The sequence below is a fragment of the Cibotium barometz genome, chromosome 41, assembly GCF_041138505.1.
Source record: "Cibotium barometz isolate CiBa-2024 chromosome 41, ASM4113850v1, whole genome shotgun sequence".
In the NCBI taxonomy this organism is placed as follows: Eukaryota; Viridiplantae; Streptophyta; class Polypodiopsida; order Cyatheales; family Cibotiaceae; genus Cibotium; species Cibotium barometz.
In genome coordinates this window covers 37,033,004-37,054,108 of record NC_141086.1, presented here as the reverse complement: position 1 = coordinate 37,054,108, position 21,105 = coordinate 37,033,004, and the positions used below count along the sequence as shown (strand labels likewise).

The 21,105-nt window shown below is 55.2% G+C and overlaps 1 protein-coding gene across 2 annotated transcripts in view; it reads right to left on the bottom strand.

The window, feature by feature from the left end:
* LOC147614926 (protein unc-13 homolog) overlaps positions 1-21,105 on the bottom strand; it is a 207,599-nt gene that overhangs the window by 103,700 nt on the left and 82,794 nt on the right. The window lies entirely within an intron of this gene.

Below are 21,105 nucleotides of genomic sequence, written 5' to 3'. Positions count from 1 at the left end.
TGTGCGCCTCTGCTCTATGCGCACCCACCTGCACGCCTCTGCCCGCCTCCGTGCGCACCTCTGTAGGCTGCCTCACTGCCCTGTGTGCAGGCAACCTCGCTGCCTCTGTGCGCACCTCTGTAGGCTGCCTCGCTGCCCCGTGCTCAGGCCCCCAAGGCAGCAACTAGTAGGGGAAAACATGTCTCAACCCTTGGAGGGGGGAACAAGATCGTGAGACAACCTTTCACACACCCACGAAGGCACCAAATGCCTACTGCAGAAAACTAAGGGAAGGAATCATGTCCCCTGGCTCACGAAGGATTACGAAGATGGCGCGACAAGATGAGGTCCTTTATGAGGAGATTTAGCTTCACATAAGGACAGAGATGAACACCATGTGACAGGAGCTTGAAAAGGAAAAGACCAAGCAAATGCATGCCCAAAGGAAAGCGATATACGAAACGCTGAAGGAAGAGATATATGTCCAACTGAAGGGAGAAATGCAAGCCCAAGTATGGCTTGAGATGGAATTAGCCCAAGCCTTGATGCACACGGAAATGAAAAAAGAGATGCAGAAATGGAAGGATGACATGCTCCAAGAGATTGGCACAATAGTTGCATCATACGAAGGCACCTTGAAGACATGTATGGCTGACTGCGAAAAAGACATCACACAAATGCAAAACACTTTGGAATCATGTAACGCAAAAGTGGCTGCAGGTGAGAAGGAAATGCATTTGTGGGCTGAAATTGCCATTCCACAAAGAAACAAATTGAGGAAGTCAACCCATGGATTGACGTAGTAACAAAACAGAAGGATACTCCAGTCAATAAAGTAGAGGTGATGAATGCTACATTGGAAGAGGAAGCCAAGAGACGGGCACGTGCCTTACATGTACATGTAGTTGGGTGGGAAGATAAGGGAAATCCCCAAGAGACTGCAAAAGCTCTTGCAACAAAAATTGGAGCCATTGATGTACCCATTACCGGAGCATGGCGAGTAGGCAGAGATAAAACCAGGGCGAAGATATTGATCATCAAGTTTGGTGACTTGGAGAAGAAGAAGGCCTTCCTCTCCAAAAGGATGGCCCTTAAGGGGAAAAAGATTTATTTGAATTAGGACCTTACACCAGCACAGATAGCACACCGGAAGGAACACATGCCGCGTGTGCTTGAGGCAAGGAAAGAGGAGGGGAAATGGGCGGTACACAAAGATGGCCGAGTCATCATTACAGAGAGGAGGCCCGCTTGACGGTGCCCGGCCTATGAGACCTTGCGATTCAGTGTGGAATTGCAACGGAGCCCTTAGAACAGATGCAGGATACTTTGAGGATACTTTCAAACACAGTGATATTGCTATGTATACGGAGACCCATCAGTGCACAAACAAGAGGCTTCCTGACATACGGGGTTATAGATGGGAATCAGTTTTGCGCCCTCAGCCACGCACAGTGGGAGGTACCAGAGGATCTGGAGGAGTGGCAATACTTTACAGGGAGGAGCTTCGTGACAAAATACATCTGGTACATAGAAATGCAGATGCGAGGTACATGTGGGTACGAATATGCAGAGAGGGGCTCCGCGAACTATATGTGGCGGTATGCTACTTTCCCCCAGCCCACTCCGGGTTTGCACCATCAGGAGGGTCGCCCTATATACCACTATATGATGATATCATGAGGTTTGCCAGCATGGGAGACATATTACTATTGGGAGACTTTAATGCACGTACAGGCACAGAGCAGACAGAGCTGTATGATACTCAAGAGGCTATGTACCGGAAGATCACGGCAGAGGATGTAGAGTTGCAGAGATTAGCACAGGATCAGGGGGAGATTACAGATTATGGCAAGCATTTTCTCACACTTGGGAGTGCACATGGATTGGTCATATACAATGGCTTATCGAGATGGTAAGGATCAAATGCTCTCACACACTGGAACTCTAAAGGGGGAGGGAGCACAGTGGACTACTTGATAGGATCCCCTTCATCGATACTTGATGTGTGGGGTTTCACGATTTTCAGTAGGCCCATTGTCATAGCAGCCGATCATGCATACCTGAGTTTCACACTAGTACGTAGATCCTTGAGAGATGGGCCAGCCACTCATCTACCTAGGTACCCGAGATATCAGTTTACACGTGAGACAGTTGGGGTTTACCGAGATGCAGTATTTAAAGGCTTGTTCGCTTTAGACCCGCATAGCCCTCTGGATGAGATCACGAGAGGATTGGCAGGTCTACTACATGCATCCGCCTCATATGCGTTGCCCTGCACTATGATCCCTTCCACCCACCCCCGCAGCACTGCCCCACAGAACCGTTGGTAACATGATGAGTGTCGTGAGACACGAGCATAGCTACAGTGTGAGATTGCCATTGGGTGTCTCACACACACAGACAGGCCAAGATGACCTTTCGGCGCCTGGTGCAGAGAAAGAAATGAGCCTATCTGGCTAAGCTAGAGGAGGAGATCTATCAACTCTTCTTGGGGAAGGACAACAAGAGGGCATGGAAGATGTTTCAAGAGACACCTGGTACTCCGATTACTGCACCTGAGCTGTCACCAATTTGCCGACCATTTGGTCCATCTCCAGTTTTGTGTCTCGTTCACTTGAGGCCAGGCCGGTGTCTCATGTGAAGAGGCCAGTATTTTGCTAACATGGACGGGAGCCAGACTGGTGCCACCCGTGTGTTAGCAGGAAGGTGTCATATGGACAGGAGCCAGACTGGTGCCACCCGTATATGGCCTGGACTGTGTTCTATCCATGGGATTGTCGCGCCATGGAAGAGCCAGTATTCGTGCCGTCTTGCCTATGGGACTGTCACTCCATAGGGAGGCTCGTGCTTGGAACTGTGTCTTACCTATGGGACTGTCACTCCATAGGAAGACCAGGATTTATGTTTTACGTCGCGCCATTTTTGTGCCGACAGATATTTTGTACTTGTTCCATGAACGGGAGATATGTCCATGATACTATTTGCACATGCACTCATGTTTTGCATGTTTGAAACTGTTTTCGCATGACTTGTATTTTTGTGTTTGCCTCTTTGACGTGTCACTTAATGAGCGGGGACGCCTGCCAGTGAGTCGTGAAGTTTGCTCTGTCTTCTGACGAGTTTTGTTGCATGTGAACAGGTGGTAAGTGTATTGCACATGTTAGTTTAATAGTTTATTCTTTAACCTTTCATTTTTATAAGGTTATATGTTCACACTCACTTAAAAGTGGGCCCCCACTTTCGGCACCCACTTAGGGGCCAAGGTGGGGAGCCACACTTCACTTGTGTGTGTGTGGGGCTGGGTGCATGGTCACCTACCCATACCACCATGGAACTGGCCACCCACATGCAAATATGGGGAGCCAGCCAGCACTAATCGTAAATTCCCCTCCAACGCCTATAATACAGGCGACCACCCTTCATGGAGATCATCAGCCGGCGACCATCTTCTGTGCATGTTCTCAAGCGACGCCATCTCCACCACCTCTGCTGGCGACTGAATTTGCTGCAGGTGGCTGCGTTAAATCTTCAGCGTGCTGCCCACTATCCACAGGCTGTTGCTCCTACAGCCAGTCGGCTCCTCCTTCTCTGCAGCCAAGCGACTCCTACAACCAGGCGGCCGCTTCTGCTCTTCTCAGGTGGCTGCATCGCCAGGCGGCAGCAGCCACGCGGTGACTCTTCTTCAGGCTGCGCCTCATCCACCTCTACAGCCGACGGCTGCACAGCAGGCGGCTGTGTGTCATTTCCAGCAGGTGGCTCCACCGTCAGTTGGCGGCTGCGCCTACCCTACTTCCTTCCATACAGTTTGCTGTACCTACAGCTGGTGGCTGCGCTGCCTCTCATACAGCCCACTGTACAACCATCTCCAGCGGCTGCTCCTCTTCTCCATACAGGTGGCTGTACCGTCTACATGGTGGCTGCACTTGCTCAGCAGCTAGGTTGTTACACCTCCTATCCATAGACGGGCTACCGGTGGTTTTGCACCTTCTTCAGGTGGTTACGCCTCTCACAGCAAGCCGCCTTCCTCAACCTCCTTGACAGGCTGCTGTGTCTCGGTGTCCCTCTCAAGTAACTGCACACAGACACCATGAGTATTGGTCTTCGATCTACAAGTAAGTGAATTTTCAGATTTAAGTAAAGTACTTTGTGATAAATCTGATAAGGGATTAATCCTACGCTCGCTGAAGCTACGCCCCGTCTCCTGCCTGCGCGACCTGCACACCAGTGCCCCCCCCCCCCCCCCCCCCCCCGCCTGCTGTTGTTCCTGCGCCCCCCTCCCTCGTTGCTCTGCCCGCCGCCCTTCTTTCTTCCACCCCTTCGCCTGCTTCGCTGCTGCGCCCCTTCTCCCTCGCTGCTGCGCACCCTCCTCGCCCCCTCGCCCCCTCCCTCCTCGCCTCCTCGCCCCATCCCCTTCCTCGCGCACATCTCACCTCTGCATCGCCCCGACCCCCCCTCCGCCAGCATTCTCCTCCCCGCCCCTCATTCGCGCAGCTGCCCCCCCCCCCCCCCCCCCCCCCCCCCGGCGGGCTTTTCCTCCGCCGTTTTTACCCCCCCCCCTCCCTTTTCGTGCTGTCTTCCGCCCCCCAGGGGGTTTTGCTTCTCTTTTTTCCTCCGGTCCTCCACCTCTCTGTGTGCAGCCCGTTTCTTGCAGGATTTCCGCTTTCGCCTCGCCTTCGCCTGAGCTTTAGACTCTGATGGAGACTCCTCCCGCCTCGCCTCAGAGAGACTCATCCGCAGCCCCCTCGCCCGCCCCCGAGGACACCCCCATCAGGCTTTCTCTTTCGCCGGAAGAGGAAGCGAGCCTCACCGCAGAGGTGGAACGCCTTCAGGCCCATTCCACCATCTGCCGTATAGTCGGCACTCGCCCCAGCAGAGGGGAGATCCGGGATCTTCTCCAGGTCCGCCTTCTTGCAGATGTGGGCAAGATCCTGGACGTACAGCTTCTGGGCCGGGGACATTATCAGATCGAGTTCGAGACCGCCCAGAGTGTGGCCAAGGTCCTTGCCATGAGTCCCCTTGACATCAGGGGTGCTCGGGCTTTCTTCAGACCTTGGCAGCATGGCTTTGATCCAACAGCGGCTGAGCAAGGAGAGCGCCTTTTTCATGTTACAGTTTGCTTCCCTGGACTCCGCCGGGAGTATCTTCCGCTTCTCTCTCGGCTAGGAGCATTGGTGGGCTCGGTACTCGAGACTGGCCCGACAGCAGCTTCAGTGGTGGCCAGAGCAGCTGGGCTACCCTCCGTCAGAGTTTTGGTGTCTGACATCTCATCCCTTCCTAAGGTCATTCAGCTACCTAGGATAGGGGGGGGATGGATTGATCAGAGAGTGGAGTTCTCGGGGCTCCCGAACCAGTGCTTCATATGCAGGCAGGTCGGCCATCTGGCCAAGGCTTGCCCTCGCAGGAGACCTCGACCCTCACCACAGCAGCAGGCCCCTGATGGCCCTCCCACAGATGCGGCACGGCAGGCTGCCTCCGGGACACCTGCTCAGGCCACAGAGACCTCGGAGTGGCAGCCTGGACAGGGGCGCCGCCGAGGGAGACAGTCACAGCAGCGCACACAGAGACCGCTGCAGCAGCAGCCACAGTCTCAGCCTCACTGGGTTCCCGTGAGGAACAGCTTTGCTCCCCTCCAGAAGGAGACCCCTGCAGCGACTGAGGACCAGGAGATGCCAGCACCCCCTCCTTCACCCCCCCCCACCCCCACCCCAATCCCCTCCCACTGCCTCGCTTCCACCTTCGCCTCCTCCCGCCCCCGCTCCGGTCTCGGCAGCAGCTCCCTCTCCGCCCCCCTCGCCCCCCCCTCCTCCCCCCCCACCCGCCTCGCCTTCCCGAGAGACCCTGGTAGTCCCCTGGCGCTCGCCCGCAGTCCGGAGGGCGTTGAGCTCCGATCTCGCTCGAGCACCACAGAGGAGACCTGCCATGCCGATCCGGGCTTCACGGATATCATCTATCCGCAGTCAGCTGAGTCGCCTCGGTGTTAGACAGCGATCGGAGGCTTTCGGTTACACCTTCACTCGGCTTTTCGGAGCAGAGGGCCCCCATGAGCCAGCACCCATCCGCGTTCATGTAGTGATACCTCCGGCCCGCGGGGAGGAGGCACTTGATTCAGCAGTGGCCTTCTCGTTCCCTCTCTGTGGCCCTTGCGACCAGGAGTGGACTCTAGAGCTCGCTATTAGCACTTTGAAGACTCAGGCAGTTGAGTTTTCTCATCATGTGAGCGACCTGGAGGTGACAGATGTGATAGGCCGGCTCTAGGAGTTGGCTCATTTTTTCTTGGATCCCGGGAGTGTGGATGCCTCAGGGATTCGTCATTTGGTCATGTGTATAGTGGCAGACTTAGCACGCGACCCTGGATATGTATGTATACACGAGGTTTCTCTGTCAGAGCGGGAGGCAGTCGCCATGGGCCACAGCCACACTGGCGCCTGATCCGGGATTCTTGCAGTACACCGGGTGGGTAGATTCGCAGCCGCTCGGATGGGGACTACTCTCCATCCAAGCCACTTGCGAAGGCACGCCGCACGGCTGAGACAACATCTACCTCAGCAGGTCATCCATGAGGATCATCTCACGGAATGTACAGGGCCTGGGCGGAGCACATTTTATACGCTATCGAGGTTGCTTGAGGCAGGAGCTTCAGAGATGCCTGGTTGGTGGCAGCATTGATATTTTGATGATGCAGGAGCACCACTTGGGTGAGAGCACGATCCGGAGATATGGTTCGGTGATGCCTGGTAGATGGGATACCTTTTGGTCTGCAGGGTTTGGTCCTTTGGGTGGACAGGGAGGAGTTTGCATGGTCATTGCAGATGTATGGCGGCAGGCCATTGTGGATCGAGGGATCATTGTGCCTGGTAGAGCACAGTATGTCATTCTGAGGATGCATGATGAGCTATTGGGCATGCTCAACGTCTATGCACCTAATCATGCTAGTGCCAGAGCAGAGTTCTGGACCCAGGTTACGGATGCATTGCCAGAGGCCGCACATTGGTGTGTCGGGGGAGACTTCAACATGCTTGAGGACTCGGCCGATAGGGTGGGAGGCAGTCATGTTACAGTGCACGGCACGGAGCTTGCAGCTTGGGACCAGTTTTGCATGACACTGAGGATCACTAATGCATGGCAGCATGGGGCCTTCTCCCGTTCTCAGGACAGTCTTAGTTTCTCTCGGTCGGATCGTCGACAGGGAGGGACTAATCTATCACGGATTGATCGCTTTTATGTGGGCGACTGGTTAGGGGAGCGAGGGGGCTTCGTCGGCATTCTCGCTGGCACCTCATTTTCAGATCATGCGCCAGTTATCCTGACATGGGAGGAGAGGACACGGGAGCCCAGCTTGCAGTTGAGGATCCCAGAGAGGGTACTTACAGATCCCAGTCTCGCTGAGGACATTGAGAGGATCTGGCATGATAGTCAGTGCTCTGACCAGGATGCAGCAGGCCAGTGTGCCCAGGGACTCATCGAGCTTAGCTCTTTTCTGCACGCTGCAGCTTTGACACGGCTGGGAGAGATTCGCGAGAGGGAGCATCGGCTGAGACGCAGCCTTGCCTCGTTACAGCGCCTCCAGGAGCAGCAGCCGACATGTGAGTGGTTGGCGTCCCAGCTGAGCCAGGCACGCCAGGAGGTTAGAGAGGCAGAGGAGCAAAGGCATGAGTTTTACCATCGTCGTCAGGCCTCTCAGTGGACGCAGCTTGGTGATAGAGTGACTGGTGAGTTTTTTGAGATCAGTGGACCCCGCCATGCTCGGGCAGGAGTCCATCAGCTTGGTAGACCGGATGGTTCAGTAGCTACTGAGCCTGGGGAGATCAGAGCCATAGCCACTGCATTTTATAGAGACCTGCTTTCAGCGGAGCCAGCCACTGAGGACAGAGATGCTTGCAGACAGACTGTGTGGGCCCATGTGTAGAGGAGGGTCACAGATCGTATGCGTTCAGTTCTTGGTGCGCCTCTTTCAGAGATTGAGCTTGCCGAGGCCTTGAGGGTCCTGCCGCGACATAGTTGCCCAAGGGAGGACGGACTGACGCCGGCCTTTTTTATGCGCTATTGGGACCTTTTGGGGCCAGGCCTCCGCAGGGGCTTTCAGCATGTTTTGGACACTGCGGTGATGCCGCAGAGCTTTTCAGAGGGCTTGATCTATCTTATCCCCAAGGGGGAGGGAGTATCAGATGATATTCGGCATTGGAGGCCTATTACGATCCTCAATACTGTCTACAAGGTCTTAGCAAAGGCCTTGAGTTTGAGGATCCAGCCCTTCCTGGGGGAGTTGATTCATGCTACTCAGACAGGATTTGTCAAGGAGCGCAGTATCCTTGACAACATCTTTACTTTCTGGGAGGCGACGGCCAGAGCTAGATTTCTTGGCGAGGACTTGGTCGTGATGCTTCTCGATTTTGAGGAGGCATACGATAGAGTTGATTGGGGTTTCTTAGAGGGCACTATGCTTCGCCTGGGCTTTGAGCCAGGATGGATCAGAGGGGTGGCGGCTCTGTATTCCACAGCTCGCAGCCAGGTGTTGATTGCAGGAGGACGGGGCCGAGTTTTGAGCTGACCAGATCAGTCCGTCAGGGGTTTCCCCTCGCCCCCTTTCTTTTTCTCTTCTTTGCGGAGGCTATGAGCATGTATTTGACGGCAGAGGAGGTTGGTTTGAGAGGACTTCAGCTCCCAGTCCGGGGGGAGGACTTGCTTGATGCTGAGTTTGCAGACGACACGAGCTTATTTTTGCATGGCCAAGAGGCCAATCTTCTTCGGGCAGAGCAGTCGCTCCAGGTTTTTAGTGCAGCGATCAATTGGCGGTCTTTTGGATCAATAGTGCTCCCACTCCGGCATGGAGCCCGGACCCCGGTTTTAGATGGATTCCTCCAGGCACAGCAGTGCGGTATTTGGGATGCCAGATTGGCCTAGATTTGTCACCAGAGCAGCAGATTGCCCCGCTTCTTCTGAGCATTCGGAAGAAGCTTTTGTATTGGAGTACAGCTCGACTATCCTTGGCTTGGAGGGTGGTGGTGGCAAATCAGGTGCTGTTAGCGACCATGTGGTACATTACGTCTTGCTGGATTTTCTCGAGCTCTTGCATCAGCCAGGTACAGAGGCTGATCAGGAACTTTCTGTGGTTTGGGCGGGACGGTCAGCCAGCTCGGGCAAAGGTTGCATGGGCAGTTATTACACTTCCGTTGGCTCAGGGAGGTTTGGGCATTATAGATCCAGTCGATCAGAGTAGAGCCTTATTGGGGAAGCTTATTGTTCGGGGGTTGCTTCCAGGCGCTGAGCCTTGGAAAGAGCTCCTCTTGCAGCGGCTGCAGGCTCGGGCGCCCCCAGCAGGGGGTACTTGGGCACCCGAGATTCGCTGAATCTTCATAGAGATGAGGAGGACAGGCCTCAGTAGAGGATGGGAGGACAGATTTGCTTTGAGTATCCTGAGAGCTTGGGAGCTGCTGAGACCGGGGCTCTCTCAGCGACCTCCTCCTTGTGTTGAGGAGCGGGCCAGACAGCCGCTCATCTGGAACCCAGCGGTTCGCACGGAGCAGGGTCATATGCTGGGTTCTCGGCCTCGTCTAGGCTGGGGACCTTTAGCGGCAGGCCCAGCTCGTAGTTTTGGAGACTAACAGACCTTCTGCAGTCTCCCAGAGGAGATCCAGGTGGAGAGGCTGAGTCACTTCAGAGGGGGGTTGATTATGAGAGATGATATTCAGGAGGCACTCACAGAGGAGTGGTTCACGCCTCTCGAGCCAGTGACCCCACGGTGGATGGGAGCCTTTACACAGTTGGAGATCCTCATTGCTGTCAGAGCTTGCACTGAGGATGGCAGTTGCCTCTGCTATGAGATTGAGGATGAGGGCAGACTCCAGCGAGTGGAGGAGGAGTCGCCTTTGGTTGCAGAGTGCACCTTTCAGAGGATTCGGGTAGTGGCCGCCGCTTCTCGAAAGTGGCATATAGACCCCGATCCTGCTGATGTGCTCCCGGATTGGCGCATATGGGCTTATGCAGCGCGCCCCTTGGCCCGGCTACAGTGGGACCCCGGGGAGTATGAGTGGCACTAACTAATGAAAGGATCTTTTCTCGGGAAAAAAAAAAATCTGATAAGGGATTCTCTCCACGGCAACACCCGTTCGGTGCCGGGTAGTTCAAGCTCTTGGAGAACCACGGTCCAAAGGTGCTGAGATCGGGAGAGCCAGGCGTTAGTACGGGAGCGCCTGTTTGTGTGTGGTCCTGCAACACTAGTGGGGCGCTCTCCGCGGAGTCCAGTGAAAGCACAGGACCGTAGAGATTGGACCACTCAAGTGGTCGCTCTACTTCGAACGTCGACTTTGAGCCATTTGTTTGGTACTGTATTCACATCATCTGGTTCTTTGAACCCATGGAGCATTGTATTTGTTAAATACTCCCAATAAATATATCATATATTGAGGGGGGGGGGGGGGGTCGGCCCGTTCCGGCCCCAGTGCTAGTGTCCATCTATCTCATTTCATTTCATTTCAATTTCAAGTTGTTGTTAAGTTGTCCATTTCAAATTGTGATATTAAGTTGTGCTATTACGCGTGTGGGTGTCCAACGGAGTCCATTCCCACTTGACGGGATCGGTTTCATTGGTATCAGAGCACGCTTGTTTCCCTCTTCCTAGTGGGGAAACGAACCTATGTACTGGACACCCCGCTTCTAGCACACTTAACACAATGGACAGCCAAGGCAACCCTTTGGAAGTGCCTAATTCGAGGGGACCATCTAGTGCCTCCCGTGGTTCTGATGCTCTGCGAGGAAGGCACAAGCCCCTTGAAAGGGTTAATGATGGTGAATCGAAGGGTCAACTGTCTCGAGGAAAGACAGTCATGCTAGAAGAAGAGCCTGATGCAATGAGGGCTGAATTGGAACATTTGAGAAAGCTTTTGTAGGCACACAAGCAAGAGTTAAAATTTCTGCATGAAGATCCCCATGTGCAAAGTGCCATTGAAGCTAGGAAAGCTGATGCAATGGTAGAGGTAACTTTTGAGTCCATGGCACAGGAAGTGGGCAAGAAGCCGAGGGAGATCCCACATCTCAAAGGTTGAGGTCTTTAATGCAAAAGAAAGAGGTGACAGTCACCTCTCGTCATGCATCTTCTCCACAAGGCACAAAGCCTGACAGGTATATGTATGCTAGTGCTCATGGAGGGCATGAAAGTCACATGCATTCAAGACATGTATTCCATGGTAAGGGTGACAGGTCTCCCACTAGAAGAATTTTGCCTTCTGAGTTGTCTCATGGAGAGACAATGCCTTATGCAGGAAAGTCACATGCATCTGAGTTTCAAGTTCGTGGAGCACATGCCACCATGCCTCATGAAACTTCTATGACGGCCCATGGAGCCCATGCAGATAGGGCTGCCCCGTTGGATAAGCGGAAAAGAAAAAGAGAAGACCATGAGCCTCATGCCAGAAAGCTCAAGGAATTTAAAGCAGGTGACAAATCTGTTAAGTTTGATGTTTTTCATGGAGAGCATGATGCTTCTAGAGTGTTAGCATTTGTGGCACAGTTTGACATTGCCTTTAGCGATGAAGACTTCACTGAGAAGTCTAAAGTACGCCATGCTAGCATGTTTTTGAAAGGGACCGCTGCTCATTGGTGGATCACTGAAAAGATCACCAAGGACCCCATTAACACCTGGAAGGAATTTAAGGACATATTCTATGCTCAGTTTTTGCGACCAAATGCGGAGCAAACTCTCACTCAAAAGTGGGACAGACTTGAGCAAAGAGATAATGAAAGCGTGCAACAGTATGTTAACAAGTTTTGGAAAGTGTTGCTGGAAGTAACTCCCTTTACGCAAATCACTAAGGATGAAAGAAAGAGGAAGTTTCGCTCCGAACTATAAACCAGCATATCGTTCGGGCATTGAATTGCACCTGAAACATACTTTGCAACAGCTCACAGCTTCTGCTCTTGCTACGGAGCAATTGGTGCTCAAAATTAGGCAGGATCAAGGCGGTTCAAAGGGGAAAGACAAGGCTGTCCCAAATCTGCAAAAAGATTGACAGCCACCTAAAAAGAACTTCCGGGAGACCCGCAAGGGAGGTAGAGCTGAAAATACCCCATCCAAAGATCAGGGCCCAAAGAAGAACAAATTCAGCTTGACCCCGGAGCAAAGAGAGCAATATGCCAAGGAGGGAAAATGTTTTTCTTGTGGTAGCAAAGACCAGATGTTTCGACAATGCCCTGACCGCAAACCAAAGCACGAGGACAAGCAGACCAAGGCTAATGTACATGCAGTTCCCGATGTGCAGGGAAACACTAAACATGATGCAAAAGAGCGAATGGTATGCAAGGCTTGGGGTCAAATCAAGGATCAGCCCGCCCTATTCATGTTTGATGATTGTGCAACCAATAACTTCATCTCTATGCAAACAGCAGCTGCATTGGGTATTGAGGTTGAGAACATGGGACCTCAGATTGAAGCCGAAGCTGCATTTGTCGGTAAAGAGGTGCAGGTTACCCCTTTGATAGGGAAGTTGCGCATACATATCCAGGGCTACCTTGATAATGAACATTTCTTAGAAAAAGCTGTGACACCTGATCTGCGCCTGCGAGCTCCGCCTCTCCCCCTCCCGCTGCTTCTCGCCGTCGCGCCCCCCTCTCCCCCCCGCCTGTCCCTCGCCTTCTCCTCCGTCTTCTTCCCCGCCTCCTTCCTCGCTCCCTTCCTCGCCATCTCTCCCCCGCCTTCTGCCTCGCATACTCCCCCGCCATCGCTCCCCGCCTCCTTCCTCGCATCCTCCCCCGCCTTCTCCCCCCCCCCCTCCCCGCCTTCTTTCCCCCCCCGCCTTCTTCTCCTCCGCCTCCTTCCACGTTTCCTCCCCCGCCATCCCCCCCCCCCTTCTTCCTCGCTTCCTTCCCCCGCCTCTCTACCCCCCACGCCTCCTTCTCCTCCGCCTCGCTTCTCTCCCCCGCCATCTCAACCCCCTCCGCCTTCTCCGCCGCTACGCGGCTCTTCCCCCCGCCTTCTCCCTCTCCTCCACTTCCGTCTCGCCCCTCCCCCCACCGCTAGCTCCCCCGCCTCAGCTCCCCCCTCCCCCCCCCCCCCCCCCCCCCCCCCCCCCCCCCCCCCTGCCCCCACTATCCTGTAACCCTCCGCCTCTCCTTTTCCTCGCAAGGCTGTGTCCCTCCCGTTGGTGACCCCGATTTCTGGCCTTTTCCCTCCGGAGGACTCCATGGAAGCCGCTCCGACTACCCCTGCTGATTCCGGTCTCCGTCTGGAGTTCACAGCTGAAGATCATCAGTTGTTTGTTTCCACAGTATCCGCTCTTGAGGCCTCCTCCTTGGTCTGCAAGATAGTGGATAGCCGTCCGATATGCGGAGAGAGCTTCGCGACCTTCTGCAAGGCAGCCTTGTTGGCGTGCCTGCCAAGATCGTCAGCGTAGATTTTTCGGGACGTGGCTACTACCAGGTGGATTTCGAGTCCCCCCAGGCAGCTCAGATGGTGCTGGCTCGGAGCCCCATTGCCCTCCGCTCATCCCAGGCGTTCCTGGCGCGATGGACTCACGGTTTCGACCCCGCTTCTGACCCGCTAGCAGGCGCGACAGGTTTCCCCGTCACTATCTGCTTTCCTGGACTCCGTAGGGAGTACTTGCCCCTCTTGTCATCCATTGGCAAGGCGTTCGGGCAGGTGGTGGAGACGCCTCAGATAGCGGCTTCAGTGATAGCTCGGGCAGCAGGACTCCCGGCCATTCGTGTTGTGGTTCCATCACCGGAGTCCCTCCCGAAGACGATCCTCCTCCCTTGTCTTTGTGGAGGACATCTGATACAGCGCATGGAGTATTCGGGCCTCCCCGGCCAGTGCTACACCTGTCGGGAGATGGGCCATCTCGCACACGCCTGTCCCCGCAAGGGGGTTCATCCTTCACGCTATGCGGCCTCTGGACCCTATGCAGGAGACCCGAGGGGTGGCCATCCACCTCAGAGACCGGACATCCCTGGCTCGCCTCAGCACGCGCCATCATCTAACGAGCAGGCCCCGGCGGAGGATGCCGCGCAGACCCAGGAGGCTGGCGGATGGCAGGAGGTTCGCCGGCGGAAACGCCCGGCCCGCAGGGACCGTCGCAGACGCCAGCAGGCAGCACAGGCTGGCGGACAGGCGACTCCGGCTGGCGTCCAGGCACCTACCCGCACTTATGCTCCAGTCAGGGATAGGCGGCCAGCAGGTCCCACCCCGATGGACGAGGATTCAGACTCAGTGCCCGTTGAGGCCGCCGGTGGAGCCTCCCACGTGGAGACCCCGCTCCCGCCTCCCCCCGCGGGGGGTCCCGCCCCCTCCATGGAGCAGATTCCCGAGGATCCCGGGCCGCACTCTGTGACCCCCGGCTCCTCTTCCCCTCACCCGGAGAGCACTCCTTCCACCCCCCCCTCTCCCCCCCCAGCCCCCCCCTCCCGCCTCCCCCGGCGGCCCCCCCTGACACCTATCCTCCGGCGGATGCCTCTCCATCCTCTCCTCGCTCTCCCCCCTCCTCTCCGCGAGCCCCCATCCCTCCCTCGGCCTCTCCAGGATACTTCGCCAGACCACCCACTGCCCCGGGGCAGCGCAGCTGGGTAGGCCAGAGTTCTGTCCAGCGGCTGTTCCACCGCCACTCCGGGCCAGTGGAGATGGCGATCCTAGCTTCGCCCGCCACAAAGTTCTCTCCAGCCTCCCCTAAGGGGCCCCCGCGAGTGATGGGGCTCCCAGTGGATTACGGTTTTTTCAGGTGCCTCCAGCTGGATGCTGGCCCGTTCGAGACACTAGTCGCGCCCTTGCGAGTTTGCGTGGTTTGCCATCCCTCTCGTTCTCCTTCAGTGGTGAGCAGCATGGTGGCCTTCTCCTTTCCTCTTAATGTTGCCCCAGACATAGCATGGGATTGCAACTCTGTAGAGGAAGTTTTGCGTGATCAGATACTGGAGTTTTCTCACCACTTCAGTGACTTGGGGCTCACGGACCTATTGCAGACCCGATTACACTCAGCCCGCATGAGCTTGTTTGGTATAGGAGATTGGCGGGCGGACCCGGTCCACACCTCAATTGAGGCGGTGCTATTGATTCTCCTCCATGCCGCCCCGAGGGTGCAGCCTACCTTTAGATACATATATGCAGAGGATTGGTCTCACGCCTATGCCCTGGACAAGGCGAAGGCGGAGTGGGGCTGGACACAGAGACAGGTCACCATCTTTTTGGAGAGACTTCGCACCCGGACAGAAAGTGACTATTCTCCCTCCAAGCCGGCGCCCAAGACTCACAGAGTGGAGGGCAGATCATCCGGGCCGGCTGAGAGGGGTGAGCCAGTGGCAGAGCTGATTCACTTGCCATAGCTCTTCCATGAGGATCCTCTCATGGAACATCCAGGGTCTCGGTGGACATCGCTGCTACATTGGTCGGGGCAGACTTCGCCAGGAGATCCAGAGGGCTCTCGTTGGAGGACCCATAGATATCCTCTTCATCCAGGAGCACCACCTTTCTGCCGGGCGTACCCACACCTGCGGGAAGATCTTGCCAGGCAGGAGTCACACTTTTTGGTCACCGGCATATGGCTCCCAGGGGAACCAGGGTGGAGTATGCATCTCAGTCAGCGAGCAGCTTCTATCCGAGGTTGTGGACTCTGGCACTCTGGTCCAGGGTCGAGCGCAGTCGATCATCCTTCGGGTTGGGGAAGACCGCATTGGCTTCCTCAACTTCTACGCCCCTAATGGGGCGACCGGGAGAGCCGAGTTCTGGAGCACCATTAGGCAGTCCCTCCCCTTGGCAGACCACTGGTGCCTAGGGGGGGATTGCAACATGCTGGAGGATGCAGAGGACAGGATGGGGGGCAGCCAGGAGACCATTCATGGGCCGGAGCTCGCTGCCTGGGAGGAACTAGTGCTGCAGGTGAGAGGCCAGGATCCGTGGACTCTCCCGGAGTTTGGCAGGTTGCAGGGGAGTTTATCTTTCTCGCGCTCGGATAGACGGGCCACAGGAGTTAACCTTTCCCGCATCGACAGGTTTTACATTGATGAGTGGGCTTGTGATAGAGGTGGCACTGTGGGCATACTTGCAGGCTCCTCGTTTTCAGACCACTTTCCAGTGCTTCTCTAGATCGAGGACCCTACGAGAGGAGAGCGAGGCCAGAGCGTCCGGATTCCAGATTGTCTCATAGAGGAGCCCGAGATTGCGACCAGAGTTGAGCAGGTCTGGCAGGAGCTGCAGTTCAGGAGAGGATCGGCAGCCAGCGATCTTGCGAGGGGCTTGCAGGAGATCAGTCGGATGCTCAGACAGGCTGCCCTGGACCGTCTGGAGGCCTTCAGAGAGCAGGAGAGGAGCCTGCGGAGGAGTCTAGCGTCCCTTCAGAGACTCCAGGAGAGGGATCCTACGAGCCCTTGGATCTCAGAGCAGATGGAGTCAGCTCGCACAGAGATCAGATCCATCGAGGAGAGGAGGGTGGAGTTTCGATTCCATGCTCGGGCTTCTTTTTGGACACAGGCTGGAGACAGAGTGACTCGTGATTTCTTTGAGGCGATAGGGCCTCGCTTCAGACGAGAGGGTCTCAGGCGTCTTCGGCCGGCTGATGGCCAGGTTGTGGTGGATCCCCCCAGGGTTCGGGCGATAGCCACAGATTTTTACAGGGATCTGCTCTCTGCTGAGCCAGCAGATGACAGGGTGAGAGAGGCTCGGGAGGCAGTCTGGAGCTTCACGAGACCGGTTGTGCCGGCCCATTTGCAGCACTCCCTTCTCTCCCCCTTCTCGGATACGGAACTGGAGGAGGCTCTTCAGGCACTTCCTCGGGGAAAATGCCCAGGAGAGGACGGTCTCTCAGTGGCTTTCTTCCAGAGGTACTGGGGTCTCTTACATAGGGGTTTCAGATTAGCATTCCAGGAGATTATGGAGTCGGGAGTCATGCCGGACAGCATGGCAGAGGGGTTGATTCACTTGATCCCCAAAGAGGGAGGAGACAGACTAGAGATTAGACAGTGGAGACCGATCACCTTGCTAGGCACGGCCTACAAGGTCCTAGCTAAGGCGATCAGCAGGCGGCTTCAGCCTCACCTTCCGGACATCATCCACTCCACGCAGACAGGCTTCATCCAGGATAGGAGCATCCTGGATAACATCTTCTCTTTCTGGGAGGCTACGGCTTTGGCTAGATTTCAACAGGAGGATCTGGCAGTGCTCCTTCTTGACTTCGAGAAGGCATACGATCGGGTGGACTGGGCCTTCTTGGAAGGCACTATGGAGAGGATGGACTTCCCCCCTCAGTGGATCCGTGGGGTCTCTGCACTCTACACATCGGCTCATAGCCAGGTGCTGATTCAGGGAGTGCGCGGAGAGAGGTTCCGGCTCTCGCGCTCGGTGCGGCAGGGGTGCCCCTTGGCGCCCTTTCTTTTTCTTTTTGTGGCAGAGGCCATGAGCACTTTTTTGACGGCACAGGATACAGGTTTGCGGGGCCTCCAGCTCCCCATCCCCACCGGAGGAGCTCCTAGACTCGGAGTTTGCGGATGACACTGCTATCTATCTTCAGGGAGGAGAGGAGAACCTCCGCCGCTTCGCCTCAGCCATGGACAGGTTTTGCAGAGCTTCGGGAGCTTTGATCAACTGGCACAAGTCGTGTGGGTTGTGGGTCAGTTCTATGCCCCCCCCGACTTGGAGGCCAGTTGATGGTTTTCAGTGGCTGCCCCCCGGCACTACAGTGCGTTATTTGGGATGCTATGTGGGCATTGACATATCTCCGGAGCAGCAGATAGCCCCCCTTCTTCTGAGCATTCGGAAGAAGCTTCTGTATTGGAGTACCGCTCGTTTATCTCTGGCTGGCCGAGTAGTTGTGGCCAACCAGGTTCTGCTTGCTACCATGTGGTACATCACTTCTTGCTGGGCCTTCTCTCGGGCGTGCATTGGCCAGGTGCAGAGGCTCATCAGGAACTTTCTTTGGTCCGGTGGTGACGGGCGGCCCGCCAGGGCCAAGGTGGCATGGGCTGTGATCACTCAGCCGAGGGAGAGAGGCGGCCTGGGCATTGTTGATCCTATTTGCCAAAGCCGAGCTTTGCTTGGCAAGTTGGTGGTTCGTGGCCTCCTACCAAGCGCTGAGCCGTGGAAGGAGTTTCTTGTTTCCAGGATGCTCAGCCGCACTCCTTCTCTTAGCAGCCCCTGGACCCCCAGCATCAGGTGGATCTTTACAGAGCAGCGATCCAGAGGAGTGAGCCTTGGCTTCGAGGAGCGTTTTGCAGCTAGCCTTCTGAGGGCCTGGTCGCATGTGAGGCCGTCACTCTTCCAGACTCCCCCGGGCACCGATGAGGAGCGCCTGAGGCAGCCATTGATCTAGAACCCCTTGATTCGACTTCCCAGTGGCCATATGGTTGGATCGCGGTCTCACGTGTCGTGGGGCCCGTTGAGCTCCGGCCCAGCCCAGTCCCTAGACGACTGGATATGTTTTCAGCAGCTGCCTCTAGAGGCTCAGGAGAGGAGACTCAGTGGGATGAGGGGCAGAGAGTTGATGAGACAGGACATTGAGGCGGCCATCCCCCGGGAGTGGCAGACCCCAGTACAGGACCCTCCACCTCCACAGTGGATGGGCGTCTTTACTCGGCATGAGATCCTTCTAGCGGTCTGCGGCACAACGGAGAGAGTCGCCCCACTCACTTTCGAGGTGGGAGAGGGTGGCCAGCTTCAGAGGACACGACTAGATTTGGATGAGCTCCAGGGTTGTATTTTTCAGAGGGTGCGGGTGGTCGGCTTTCATCAGAGACAGTGGCATGTAGACCCCTCACCGGCCTCGATAGGGGAGGACTGTTCTTGGAGATTATGGGCTTGGGACAGCAGGCCTCTTATTCGCCTTCAGTGGGATCCAGGTGAGTGGTTTTGGCAAGATCCCTACTCGGCCCCTACCAGCCCAGGCATCCCCTTTTTTCAGTACACAGCGAGGGTGGGGCAGCGGATTCAGAGGCACAGGATAGCGAGTACCCCGGCGGCGACCGAGCATTGGCGGCGACAGGGGCTCTCCCCTGCCTTTCTTAGGGACTTCTGGCAGCGCCTTTGGGCCAACTTCCGACCCCGGAAGGTGACGCTTTTTCTCTGGCTCACAGCGCATAGAGGACTGGCTGTGGGGGCATGGCTAGCTTTTGGCAGACACCCAGCGTCCTGCCCTCGGTGCGGCCATGCACAGGAGTCGCAGCGGCACTGCTTATGGGATTGCCCACAGGCACAGCAGGTTTGGCAGCGCGCTCTCAGGATGGTTTTTGCAGGCTCGCCAGGTGAGATGCTGGTGACGTGGGGTGCGGTGGCTTGGGCCACGGACAGCGGCCCGGCCCTTGGATATGAGGACGTCCCTGGCAGTGCGACCATCCAGGTCTCTGACAGGGCGATGGCGGTGGTTCCGACGCCAGACTTCTCTTCGGCAGTCCCTTAGGAGGGGGTCGGGCACAGATGGGAGTTGATCAGCAGCATGACGGCTTGGCACATATGGAGAGCCCGATGCAGGGAGGCCATTGACCGCCAGGCGACTCCACCGGCGGAGGTCATACAGGCCCTCTGGGTGGACATCATTCACACCTTGAGAGGACACTGGGGGAAACTTCAGGGCGACTCGGATTGCATGAGAGGTCGCCGCAAGGCTTTCCTCCGCACTTGGCAGCCTGGCCCTTTCCTCATCGCGAGGGGCGAGGATGTCACTTGGCACTATAGGCCTCCAGTTTGGCTTTTCTCACCTCCCACATGTACTACTAGGTAGCCCCCCCCAGAGAGCGGCCAGCCCACGGGGGTGGAGCTCAGGTGTTCACTGTGTGTTTTTTATACCTCCTTGTGAGGTGAGCTTTGTAGCCTTATGGCGTTTTCTCATTAACTAATAGAAGGATCGTTTTCTTGGGAAAAAAAATGAACATTTCTTAGTTGCACCACTAAATGGATGTGATGTATTGTTGGGCAAGCCATGGCATCATAGGCTTGAGCCCCGCAAAGAATACAAGACCAATATGATTTCTTTTATGCATAAAGGCCGCATGCATTTTATTGATGCTGGCAAAGAAGAGAATTTCATCTCACTTGTATCACACATCCAAATTAATAAAGCAATCAAAAAGAGTCTTTCTGCGTACTTCGTTTTTGTTCGTGATAGCCTTGTGCCAAATCATCAAAATGTGGATGCTATGACTAATGATAGGCTGAATTTTCTTCATGCATTCAATGACTGTTTTGCTGATACTTTGCCAGGAGAATTACCTCCCCAAAGGCCCGAAGATCATCGCATAGATCTTGTGCCAGGTAGTTCTCCACCTAACAAATCCGCATACCGAGTGAGTGCTGCACAACAAGAAGAGATCATGAAGAAGGTAAATGAGCTATTAGATCAGCCCAGTTCCTCACCTTATTGCTCTCCTGTGCTTCTTGTTCAAAAGAAGGACGGATCATTTTGCATGTGTGTGGACTATAGAGCTTTAAACAAGCTTACCATCAACAACAGATTCCCAATTCCGCATATTGACGACATTTTGGATAAGCTTGATGGTTTAGCTTGTTTTAGCAGACTTGATTTGAAGAGTGGTTATCACCAAATACGAGTGGTGCCACAAGATGTCCATAAAACTGCATTCAAGACAGCCTTTGGATTATATAAATTTTTGGTAATGCCTTTTGGTCTCACCAATGCTCCTGCTACGTTTAATCGTATAATGGATAGGATATTCCGACCCCATCGCAAATTTACAGGAGTATTCTTTGATGATATCTTGGTTTTCTCCAAGAATGAGCAGGAACACAGAACTCATTTGGTCTTTCGAAAATATGTGGGGCCAGATTCTGACGAGCATGTCACAGAAGATCCGCCCGAGATTGATGAGCTTGAGGAGATCCTCCAGCCAGAACAGATTGTTTTTCACAAGGAGCGAAAGCTACCTGCAGGGAAGCTTTACAGGAGATACCTTGTGAAGTTTAAAAATTATTTGCCTATTGATGCAAAATGGGTAAATAAAGACTATTTTGTTGAATACCCACAGTTGTTGCAGGCATATCTTGAGGCTTTTCAGTTAAGGACAACTCTTTAGAAGCCCGGGGGGGATGTCACCAATTGGCCGACCATTTGGTCCATCTCCAGTTTTGTGTCTCGTTCACTTGAGGCCACGCCGGTGTCTCATGTGAAGAGCCCAGTATTTTGCTAACATGGACGGGAGCCAGACTGG